The sequence below is a fragment of the Solanum stenotomum genome, chromosome 5, assembly GCF_019186545.1.
Source record: "Solanum stenotomum isolate F172 chromosome 5, ASM1918654v1, whole genome shotgun sequence".
NCBI lineage: Eukaryota > Viridiplantae > Streptophyta > Magnoliopsida > Solanales > Solanaceae > Solanum > Solanum stenotomum.
This window is the reverse complement of record NC_064286.1, coordinates 28,608,104-28,620,877: the sequence shown is the minus strand read 5'-3', so window position 1 is coordinate 28,620,877 and position 12,774 is coordinate 28,608,104. Positions and strand designations below refer to the sequence as shown.

At 33.6% G+C, this 12,774-nt stretch overlaps 1 long non-coding RNA gene across 5 annotated transcripts; it reads left to right on the top strand.

Annotated features, from left to right (window-relative positions):
- Window positions 1–728: 728 nt before the first annotated feature.
- Window positions 729–7,820, top strand: LOC125866018 (uncharacterized). Of its 5 annotated transcripts, XR_007446449.1 has the most exons (5): window positions 730–1,054; window positions 4,842–4,945; window positions 5,063–5,127; window positions 5,222–6,056; window positions 6,427–7,032. It is a non-coding gene; the product is annotated as an uncharacterized LOC125866018 (long non-coding RNA). The 5 variants fall into 5 exon arrangements; XR_007446448.1 differs by lacking the exon at window positions 6,427–7,032 and adding an exon at window positions 7,058–7,820 and having other exon boundaries at window positions 729–1,054; window positions 4,842–5,127; XR_007446447.1 differs by having other exon boundaries at window positions 729–1,054; window positions 4,842–5,127; window positions 6,366–7,032.
- Window positions 7,821–12,774: the final 4,954 nt, after the last annotated feature.

The window sequence follows — 12,774 nt, the reverse complement described above, 5'->3', positions numbered from 1 at the left end:
CAACTCAGTTTCCCTATTGAGTTGCACTATACATTATGCTCTAGTTGATGAGATTGCCATTGAGCATTTTCTTGTTGATATGTTAAATACCTCCATATGAGGTGTATGAGTTGAGTTTGGCTGATTTTAGGATGGTCCACTATAAGAAGGAAACTTTTCGAACACATTGAAAGGAGTCTTAGCTTTAGCCTTGGAAGTGTTAATTTCATTTGCGGGCGAATGTTTCTAAGGGGGGAATGTAACACCTAACTTATTACAAACCCGAATTTGAGAATTCTATTGTAATGCTACTCGTGTTTGGAAATATTAATTTTAAATTAATGTTTGTAAAAGTATATTTTTAGTCTTTTTTCAAAAATGTATTAGATATTTATGGGAAAAAAAAAATCTTAATTACTATATATTTGTCTATTACCCTTATTTAGAAGAGGGAGTTGTGAAGGACGAACACAGCTCCAAAAAGTTGTTCCAAATGTAAGTTAAATTGTACTATGTTAGGGCCCACTTTATTCAACAAGTATTGTACTAGCATTTAAGTTGTAGGGTCCACTTTATTTAACAAGTATTGTACTACCATTGATAATACATAAGTATTAATTATAACTTGCCGTGTAATTTCTTTTAGGTCCCCACGTGTCTTTAAGGGCAAATTGGTCACTGAACCATATTATATGTGGCAACTTAATAGCCTAAAGTCCTTTGTGTCCATTAATATTGCTCCACCTATTAGGCAACGTTTAAGTCATCTCTATCTTCTTTGTTTTCTCATCTCTTGAATATTAGAATTTTAGAATTAGAATAGTTGTTGCAAACATTCGAGGTTGTGATGATGATTTTCTTCTTTGTTTCTTCGAGAATGAGAAAATTGATAGTGTAAGAGAGCAATCGGACCCGTATCTTGGCGGGGCAACCCAGATGGAAGGTTATCCTGCAATCGGTGCTTGCAGTCATGTCGGTGATTCCAATCTCTCTTATCGTATTACAAATCCGAGCTTCAATGTTTAAATTTCTTAGGGTCTATTGAAAATCACCTCTTTACCTCCACAAGATAGAGGTGAGACTACACTGACTTATTGTTGTTGCAGTTGGAAAATTCGCAGTTAAAAAAAATACACCAAAATTTCTCATAAAAGTAGCCTGAAGAATTCAACTTCTTCAATACCACCTCAAGCCCACCTCTCAAAAATGGTCTCTTACTCTTCATAGAGGATTACACTTCAGGTTTGCCTAATTCTTCATTAGTTTTTTCCTTCGGTTCATCTCAAAAAACTTTATTCTTTATTCAAAGTTTAGGTTTGCCCAATTCAAGATTTAGTAATAAAATGAAAAATATAGAAACATCCATATGTAGCTGCTTCTTCTTGCTTTCTTTGTTCAATTACCATAGTTTCTTGATTTGAGATTTATAAAATTGAAAACTGAAATGGAGATAAAGTTTATTTTTTGTTCATTAAAAATCTAAATTAGAGTAAGAGATAAAGTTTTTTTTTTCCCATGAAGAATCGAAATTAGACTGCAGCATTTTGCTAATTTGCTATTTAAGGGTAAAATGATAACTATGTATGAGATTTTTTTAGCAGACCACGAACCCTTTTTTTTTTTTAATTCCAGATTGTTCGTCTGTCACTTTCTAGGCAAAGTCTCAGTGATCTCCTTAAAACCTTTTCATCTCCAAAAATATAAACTCTTTTTGGTATTTCATGTCCATCGTGTCTTATCATAGCGACAATCATACAACTTCCTTTTTTTTCTTCACAAATTTCTCCAATCATGAAACCAAACATCACCAAAGAGTACCCTCTCGAGAGAGTGAAGCCAAGAACGATCGAGGTATTATACCTACAAGTATCCATTCTCTATGGCTTACTTGAACAAAGACCAGAGACGTCTCTTTGATTCTAGGAACTTTCAGAATATCAAAAAATACTCATTCTGTTTGTTTTTTTTAGGAACTTTCAGAATATCATTTTTCTTCATACGTTCAACTTCTTACAAGTTGGGTATTCTCCTCTTAATTTCGTTCACTAAACATTCTGTTTTTTTTTTCCTGTCATTTTCTGCATTTTCTTAATTATTTATTCCGTCTTTTTAAGTTCTCTTTGAATTTTTCATTTTTGGGCTGAATTTCATGGTTGCTTAGGTTGAATTGAACTCTTAGTGAAAACATATTATGATTGTAATTTCACTTGTTTTAGAATACTTTTCAAATTTTAAATTATGTGTGTGCTGCAATTTCAGCTTCATTCATATTTCTTGAATCTTCATCAAGCTGGCATATCTAGAGACCAGAGTACATACCACTAGAGGCCTTGGACGTTGTATGCTCGCTGGCTAAACATCAAGAGAAATTGGAGCGCTAGCTATTCTTCACCAGGTTGTTCTTTACTTTCATTTTTCAAAGATAAGTCCTACTTACATGTCGAAGTATAGTTTGTCATAGACTTCACTGATAGTGGAACAGGTTTGATAAAATGATAGAATTCTGTATTAACTTTCTTTTTTCCTCTTTTATAGAATAATTCATTTTTTACTAGATTGGTGAAAACATGAATCAAGTTCTTTTAGCAAGAATGAAGTTGGAAAAGGATTTGATTCTTCAATATCATCCACTTACAGATATAGTAATCTTCATATAACATTCTGCACTTTAAAATGATCCTCTGCTGAGTAGAGGCGAAGTTAAGATTTTGAGGTTATGAGTTCTGGATTCTAGAAAAGACAACTTATTGAGTTTTGGGCCAAAGCTACTTCATTTTGTTCAATCTGTGGACAAGCTTGTAGCTCTGCCTCAGAGTATTCTTGAAGATAAGTTTTTTTTTTCAAGTGTAGAGGATTACTACTCATTTCGGAATGAAATATGCTTAAATGAAACGACATGATTATTCAAAACTCTTATATCCGACCTCCCAACTTGCTCGGGTGGAGGCATAGTCATTGTTGTAGAGGGTTTGATAGCCCTTTTCTATGTTACTTGACTTTTCAAAATTATTGTTGTTTCACCCGTGCTGGACATGCAACTGGTAATTTTAATTTATGTCAACTTTTTCTATTTTCATCATTTGCACTTATTTGTGGAGGTATACTGTGTTAATACTTCAGTTCTTGAACTAATTTTTATGTCGACTCATTCTCAAGTTCATTGAGAGTTATTCTATGCCTATTGTAGATCTCTAACTCATTTGATTCATGATTGGAGTTAAGGTTTGGAGGACAATTATTTTATTTCTCTAGAATTCATTTTCTACTCTCAACTTCAAAATTCAGCACAAGACTATCAAAGAATTGAGTTGAAGATTTGAAGAAAAAAATCCTAAGAGGCAAAAGGTAAGGTCAATCAACTCAACGAAATTCTGTTTATATTTTCCAAATATAATAAATCTTATTGTTCTTTTAAGAACCTAATAATAGCATAAGTATACTGTCACCAAGGTGATTAGTTTTCCTTAATTGAACATTGATCGGTGATTTATGTATTAAGATATTGGTACAATTTTCTCATCCTAACTCCTCTTTCTCTTTTACGTTTCTTATGGTTGCATATAAATGATTTTTATATCCATGGGTGTGTAAAGAACTCTAAATACATAATTTTGGATCTTGACCTTACAATATTTTAAAACCTTACAAGCAACTTATTTAATATGTACTAAATAATATACACTTATACTTGTTGATGTGTGGAGGTCATGAAAGTTTCCTACAAAAGATTGAGATTTTTCTTTTTGCTCAGTGAACTATACATACAGATATAGTTCATAACTTCAACATCTCCATTCTAATTTATCAAAAACTTGACGGCGTGATGCTTTCAGAATTGAGACGCAAATGTCTAACTCTATAAATACATGTAACAAAGTATAGTATGTATGGAGTAGCCAGCCTTTTGCGAACCTCGCCTCTTTTAGAGTCACTCAACATACACATCAAATTCGAGTTCTACGAACCCCTTGCCAGCTTGAGCTAAGATGTTTCACCAAAGTAGATAATATCAATTTGCCGAGTTGAATTCCAAACATTATTTTCCAATTTCAAGAATGTTAAGATTGTCGGCTTCCTAATGACACGTTTGAAGACGTTTGTAAGATTTTCAAACATTTGAAGTTTCTACTAAAGAATGTAGTGGCATTGCAAAAGCTTATTATCGTAACAAAAAGAAGAAAATGTTTCACTTGTTCAAAGAACTGTGTTCTGACATTTATCACGGTTGACTAAGAAATTGTTAGACAATCGAAAATTACAATAAATTTCATGATTGTTTATCAAGAGTTTGCTTAGCCAACCGTTATAAATAATCACAAAATTTGTTGTAGTGTTTCTAGCCGCTGCCATAAATACATACTTATCGAGAAAATATAAGATACTGGTTCAAGGTGCGCCTGCTTTCTGATACACAAATAAATTTTAGAAATAAGAAAAGAATTTAAAGAACGTAGTAGATAGATAGAAGTAAGAAAAGAATTCAAAGGAGAGTGCCAAAAATCACATTAGATAGAAAAGTAATACTGCAGGGGAGGCACAGCAAACAACTATTAATATTATAGCTTATCAAATAATAGACTAAAAAGGTCCATAACTTACTTGTAATAGTGAAGTATTTTTCCGCTTTCGTCACGTTGAGCAAATTTGACTTTGAGGAGCCTGTGAAATTCAATAGTAAATAAATTGAAGAAACTCCTAACTTTACATCATTAAACACAGTCTAAATTTACTCGCTAATAGCAAAAGAGAAACTATAGAGATTCTTAGCAAATAGCTAAGTTATTTCGGACATATCATCGAACACCTTTATTGTTTTTGTTATTTGTTGAATCCAAATATGATTCTTTTGATATTTGGAATAGACACGTAACAGTGCTTTAGGTTTAATCCATCTCTCGCCTTCTCTCACGTATGGTTGTACGTACCTTTTAGAGACAGAAAGAGCAAACTCAAGTTGCACGGTAAGGTAAGTATTCATTTTCACTATTAGCCTTTTGTTTCTTGGTTCATTTTGTTGACCGTTTCTATTCTTCCGAAAATTTGTTTTGACATTCAAAAATCGACTTGACCATGAAATCGGTAGACAATGAAGAAGAAACAGAGCAAGTAGTTTTAGAGCTCTTTATGTGTGTGGTGGTGTTGTATCAGGTAAATTATTATATCGTATTTTTATTATCATTTTTGGTTATCTCTATTTGTTTTTTTATTATATCATTTTGATCACTGTATTTTGTTCCGCTAGATTGTTGGACAGATTGCAGGAGAAGCAACACAGTAAATTGGATAATGAAGCTTATTTGGATGAGAATCACATGCTATTTAAAAATATCCAGTTCCTTGTCGAAGTATTGCACCCTCTACTCTATTTTATTTCGTATGAAATCTCTTCTAATTGCTGATTTCTACACTTCAGAATCGCACACACGGGCACATTGGATGATTCTTTTGACGATCCTTCATAATGTGGCATTTTTATTCAAGTTAAAAGAAGAGGTAAAGAAGCTTCAATCAATCCAGCAAGCTAAAAGTGGAGTTGACATAGTCTCTGAGATAAGGGTGAAGACTCATTATGCTACACCAATTGGTGCTGATCAAAGAATTGGCCAATACTTATCTAGCATCTTTAATTATTTTTCATTCTTGTTAATGATGAGGTTTAGTTTTGAGGTTTATTGAAAAATCAAGGTAAGGTCTACCTACATTCTACCTTGATGAGATCCCACTTGTGGGATCAAACTAGGTATGTTGTTGTTATCGTCGTCAAATTAGTAATGTTTTACTCCATTTTTAAGATTCTTATATTTGAATTTGTGCATATGATGTGTCTTTTACTGTAGTCTACAAAGCTGATCGAATTGCCACATACTTTGTTAAGTGGTTGGGGAAGAGTACTCTTGGTTTGTCATATGAATTGGCCCTCAGTGAGGCTTTGATTGCACCTGCAATGCCCAGCACTACGGCAAGAGCTAGTGGGGTATTTTTGCCTATTATTAAGTCTCTCACTTTCAGCTGGAAGTAAGCGTGGTGATCCCTCCTCCAGGAAGCTAGGATCTTACTTGATTCAATCTCAATTTCAGGTATGCCTTTGTTTTGCCTGCTATAGATGTGTGGTGTGTCACATAATTAGATGACTTTAATGAAATGTAAAACACTCTCTATGAATACATGAATTAGTACTGACCAAATGATCCTATTATTCAAAAATTCAATCTATATACACCAATGGTGAAAATAGTTTTTGATCCATTAAGGTAAAAGTAAGTTTGTAACCTGGAAAATAAGGTTATTAGCATGCTAAAATAGGTTAAACTATTAAGTTATATCCATAGGGTAATTTTTGAGTGATCTTTGTCTGAAGACTGATATTTATCTTGAATTTGCAACAGAAGACATTATGCATTTGATCAAGTATTACTATCTTTTCGGTTGTGCATCTGTCTCTTTCAGGAATACATAACATATATGGGGTATGGAATGATGTCAGCTATATGACGCTCTTAACTTGCAAATTCATTACTGAGAACTCAAATCTATCTAGAATTGCTTTAATAGCTTCCATAACTAAAAGGGATAAAAATGAATTGTTTGGTTGTTGAAAATAGCTTTACCTGTCAACACTTTGATTATTTTTTTTGCCTTTAAAAACAATGAAAAACAACTTTATCACATGTTGTTTTGTATTTTTAAATTAAAATTAGCTATATGTTAAAAAATAGATGTCAAAAATATGTGTGGAAATATAATCCTCTAGCCTTTTGATATTCTCAACTCTCAAGTGTATAAAAGATCTTGATTCTGGAGAGGAACAAAGGGGATATAGAGGCATTTCGATATTGTTGTGGTGATTCCGAACATTTTCAACATGTAGGTTGAAAAATCTGATGCGAAGTCTCTGCTGACCAAACTGTCTAGAATATGTGTGCATTCTTCCTGCTTCTCGAGTTCTTGGTTACATTGCTTGGCTGATTATCCCTTGTGCAATAGACATAATATATATGTTGATATTCTATCATGTTGTTATATATATATATATTTAACATGTGTGCTTATTTGTCGTTCAATTGGAAAATATGGGTAGTTGTATAAGCCAACTAAACCAGAGAGCACGTAGTGGAGGCCTATCTTTCTATCCCCCACAAAAGCTAAGGAAAACATGTAGTGGAGGTCTATGTTTCTATCCCCCGCAAAAGATAAAGGAAAACATCTCTAACTTGTTAGCATGGACGCCGATGTACTTGAAAAGAGTTAAGTTTTAAGCTTCTAATTATCTCTACATTTTTCTAAATATTTTAATTACCTAAACTTGTTTTTTGTGATTGTACTGCTGAAAATATATTTATATGTATAATAGTAGAGTTATTCATTTATTAATCTCTCAATATACATGCTCCAATTTCTTGGATATGGAAAAAAATGGCATTACAATGTACGATTCTTTAGAATATGTATTCACAATAGTTCAATCCTTTGAGCTGCATGTTGAATTTTTAGTCCACTGTCTTGGTGGATCAATAGCTAATCCTTGGAATTCATCTGATCCATAAATTTGATTTGGGTAATAAGATTAGTATCGTAGCTTGGTAATCTTTAATTTTGCAAGTATATAGACAATGTTAACATAAAAATGGACCCATTTGCATATGTTTTTATCTGTGAGATTTGAATTGGTGGTAAGTGAGTGGATATCAATATTTTAAGAAAAAATCAAAAAATCACCCAAGAATTAGATCCAAAATTGACAACACATCTACCTCCAATAGAAACGAAAATCAGGGGGAAAAGGGGTGAGAAAAATAAGAAAATCAAAATCTGCAAAATCAAAACAAAAGAGTGAGAAGATCAAGAAACTAAATACTTATAAGAAGAAAGCAAATATTTTAATCTGAAGACTAAAAGACTTACCAATTTAAACCTTCTCTTGAAAGAGATTGAAAGAGCTCTAATTACCCTTAGCCTTAGATCAGCCCAAACCAATCTCAATTGTTCACACGTGTAAATAAAAAGCCTTCACTTGTTAATACCCAATCAAATTGAGCCACAAAGGACCAAAATTATGAGGCCTTATAGTACAACTTAAAATGCTTTTGATATTATAGACTTATAGTACAGCTTGAAATGCTTTTGCTACCAAACTCTGCATTGATTGTTAGAGGTGAACACTTTGCATATAATATAAGCAAATAATTATTATATTATACAGTTTTGTACAATAAATTTTTTAGTAAAAATTAGGCAAATGACATAGTATAAGAAAAAAATTACTTCTTTTCCCTACTCTTTCATTAATTACCAAAAATCTCTTTTTTTTAGTGTTTTTTGGATACATAATATAGCAGCGTAGATACTTAATATAGCAGCGCGGATACTTAATTAATAACGAGCGGATACTTAAATTATTAAGTTGTTAGCAGCACAAATACTTAATTAACGGGCGCGGATGCATAATATAGCAGCGCGGATACTTTAATTAATAATGGACGGGATAGTTAAACTAATAAAGTATCCGGTTAAGTTGAATTGGGGGAAATTAAGGGATTTTTGGAGTAGGAAAATATTGAGAATAGGTAAAGAAGTGTTGTGTATTTAAGTAATTTTTTCAATTTTTTTATTATAGTCATGTTGGGCCGTGCAATGCACGGGCAGCCCCATCTAGTATTATTTATAAGAGTTTATAGTTTATTTATATTTTAATGGAGATTGTGAAACCAGTTATATTAAAGAATTATTATTTTATGAGGTATGATTTATTGAAAATAATTTTCTATTAATTAAAATATATGTAAAAAGAGATATGTATTTTACCACGAACTTATGCAATACCTAATACTTATATAAGGGGATAAAAAAAAAATTAAGTTGGCACCACCACTTCCACGTGGAAGTGGTGGAATAATATATGTGTCATCCTTTAAGATAGTGGTTAATTGAAGGCTATTCTTATTTTATATAAACATAATCTCACATCTACAATTTTAGGCATTTTCCTTTCATTTTTAGTTGCACCTCCGGAAAATAATATCCTATATACAATAACATGTAGCCTTTATGTGCAAATAGATAAGTTCCATCAAATTTACATCAAGTTTTTCTTAGACCTAATATAGGAGTTATCCATTAAGGAAGTACGGTGTGTGCTATACATATATACATAAAGTTTCGTACATGAGTTTTAAATAATTTTCTCCATTTCTTTTTCCTTAACAAGGGAAAGTCCAAGTGTGCTGCTAGCTAAAAAGATGATGTAGTTGTTGAAGTGGCTATTTAAAGAGAGGAAAAAGTTTTACAACGATTCTTCAGAAATAAAATTATGTACTCGTGTTGAAGTTTTTGGTAGGAAAAATATTTCAACTCTTTATTCAATCACAGAAGGGAAATTGATAATCTATAGCATGCTATTCAAGCCTATATTCAAGGTATGTTAAGGTAAAATTCTCTTTTTCATATCGTATGAAATCTAAAAATTTATAGATCATCGAATGAGTTATTGTTATGACTATTCTATTCCTAGAAAGACCCCATGTGAAGGGCATTGGGAAGTCAGCTGATGTTATGGTTTAATTCTACGTATTGTTTTTATACTTGTATCATTGTGAAGTGTGTTGCTGGTAAAGTTATCCTCCATCATTTTTCTTATTTCTTATGTCTATTCACGAGCTATTTTCCTAAGTTTAAGGCTCAAATATTGGAGAATTATCATGTTATACCCAAGGGAGTTGTTAAGTCATTCTTTCTTGTCAAAACCTTTTACAAAAAATGTTATTTGAAAATGATACTAATATTAAAACTTGTACTCTATTATTTTTGTTTTATGCTTGTCAATCAACATATTTCTAAAACGGACTATACAATTATCAATTGGGAGTCATTCGTATAAATCAAGTTAAGCAGGTTAGTCTCCTTTTACGTTTCTAGATGAATGATTTTCTAACTTGAAGTCGAGTCAAGAGCTTCGAATCCATTACGAGTCTGTAGACCTAAATGGTTGTACGGAAGTTAAATGAATTCATGAAAACATCGTTTAAGAACCTTGAGTTCTTGTTGAATATCCTCAGGTTTAAGTTACCTTTCTGAAATCGATTTAGGCACTTAGGTCTATTCTAAAAGTATAGGAGGTTCTATGAGGCATTTACATGTTATATGAAAGTGAAGACAAAATTATGAGAACATGAGTTCCAACGGGCCAAGGTTGGCAACATGAGTATAGTAACATATATGCATTACACATCAATGACATGACATGCTATGCATTCTACTTCCGAGCTATAATTGGGAGGTATGAGGCCTATTGACTATATTTATATCTATGAGACATAGATTGCCACAAGTTGGCGAATATGATGCCGGTTTGCAACCAAAAAGCATCACCATTGCTAGCATTTGGTTGGGTATGTCATGCATTTGCATATATATATATATATATATATGTACTCATGACATACGATTAAACAAGGATATCATGCATATTTGGTTACTAGGAGGTCAGATGTCAGCCATAGAGGCTATCAGAGTTTCAGTTTCAGGTGGTATCTCTATTACCCTTTCTATCATAACTATTTATGACATCATTTTCTGCCTTACATACCAGTACATCTTCATTCGTACTGACGTCCCATTGTCTGGGGATGCTTCTTGTCGTGCTGCAGGTTTGGACAGAGTCTTGATCGGCCTTTGCCATATGGGTGTTGTCTCAATTGAGGATTGGTAAGCTCCATTCTTTTTGGAGTTGTTGGTTGTTTATAGATTTTACATACTTGAGTTTTGTATATAGTTGTTGGCATCGTTGGGGACTTATCCCAATCAGTTGAGTTATAGTATTCGTAGAGACTTGTGGACATTTTTGGTTGGGTCTTCTCAGCTTTCATTTATAGCCTTATCGGTTTATTATATTCATGGTCTCATATGTTGCCTCGTTGGCATGCTAGTTCTTTATCAGTAAGATGGCCTTGCCAGCCTACTTTATGCCCTTCATATTGTGAGACCTTGCTGATCTAATTATTGTGTTTCAGCCGATTATTGTGGCCGCCTTGTCGGCCCTCACTGTTTCATTTCCTTTATGTGTTGGTTCGCTCGATCAAGTGAGGCATTGGGTTTCTATTGCGCTTCATCCATTTTGGGGCGTGACATTAACACCCCAAAGGATCTAGTCTAAATAAGTACAAGAGCTACTAAGAGTACAAACATGACATAATAAATAAAAGACACAGCTTCAACCATGCGTAAGAAAAAGTAGAAGATGTTGGAGAATTCATCGTCTTCATCTAATGAAACATCACCAAACTGCATCCAAACTATGCGAAAAAGGCATAGCTAGAGTAGTATCACTACAAAATCACACGTAATGGTAGGCATTATCGGTCAAACCGACGCTCACCGCAAAACCTAAGAAAACAACTAGCAAGAATATGCAATAAGCCACTCGCTTCTCCACCATTACCCTCTCTGGAATCCCTCAGAATTACACTAGCACCCTTACTACTAACTACCTTCTCAGTCAACCTACTTACTAGGTTCTTGATCTTAGCCTAACCATCCTAATGCATAGAGGAGTCCACGAATACAACTACAATCATTCCGACTAACCACCCACGACATACCCTTACTTTCTCTTCTATGTTAACCAGCCTTTGCCACATGGTACATTACATCAAGCTTTCTAATTACCAACCACGAATCCCTTCCTCCAAGGTGAAATCCACCTAAGTATTTACATCATGTACACTACCCGTACTTCTCGCCCTTGCAACACACGGACAACCCTTACTCTCAATTATTACGACCCTTGAACCCTTGGCCTTCCCGATTTATTCAACAACGAGATATATAACAAGTTTACTCAACATAGAAGGACAATCAGATATAAGTCCTCATAAGCATATAACAACTCCAGGAAAAAACAATATCAATTATTCTTACGAACCACGTTCAATTTCACAATCCTTAAGATATACAATTATGTCAAGTCATAGGTCATCTCATGGGACCCAAACCCAAACTGTTAGCATATCGGAACTTGGTACCCGATCTAATGTTATGCCAGAACGTGGTAACCGATCCCATAGTTATGCCGAAACGTGGCAACTGATCCAAGTTAGTGTGTCGAAATGCAACACCTGATCCATTCAACAAGCAACAATCACAATCACAAGTATATTCTCATAATCATACAATCAAGTCTTAATTCCTGGCATACATCATTCAATTATTCTCACATACGATTAGTGTGATCCATAACTCAACCTTTGCATACATAAACGCATTATAACGACATAATACTGACATACATCACACAATTATATATTCACAACCATCATAATGAAGTATTAATCGACAAATATCACTTAACAATAACTCGACCATACTTAGCCCTAGTTCATCATCTAAGGCTTCTTCCTATGATTAAATCATCTTTTGTTCGGTGCACGAAGTCCTACGCATAAATCCTACCATTGATTTTTATTATACTACGCAACGAGCACAAATATATAATTACTCAGTTAATAAAACCTAACCTACCAGAGCGCCAAGCAGCTGCACGGGGTTTTGGCTTTGATTCTTATTTCTGAACTTTGTGACGGTGATCTTGACAGAAAATCTGCAATCCATCGATCTCCTTACGCTAGATAACTCATTCTCCTTCCTTCCCAAGCTTAAAGCAGCTTTTTGGGGTTTCTAGGGTGGTTTACATCTAAATTAGGTATTTTATGAAGAATAAGAAATGAACATTTCGCGTTATTTACATTTAGTCTCGCCTATCCCGCTCTGGCTCCAGTTTACCCAGCCGTGGCGCCGTTGCCT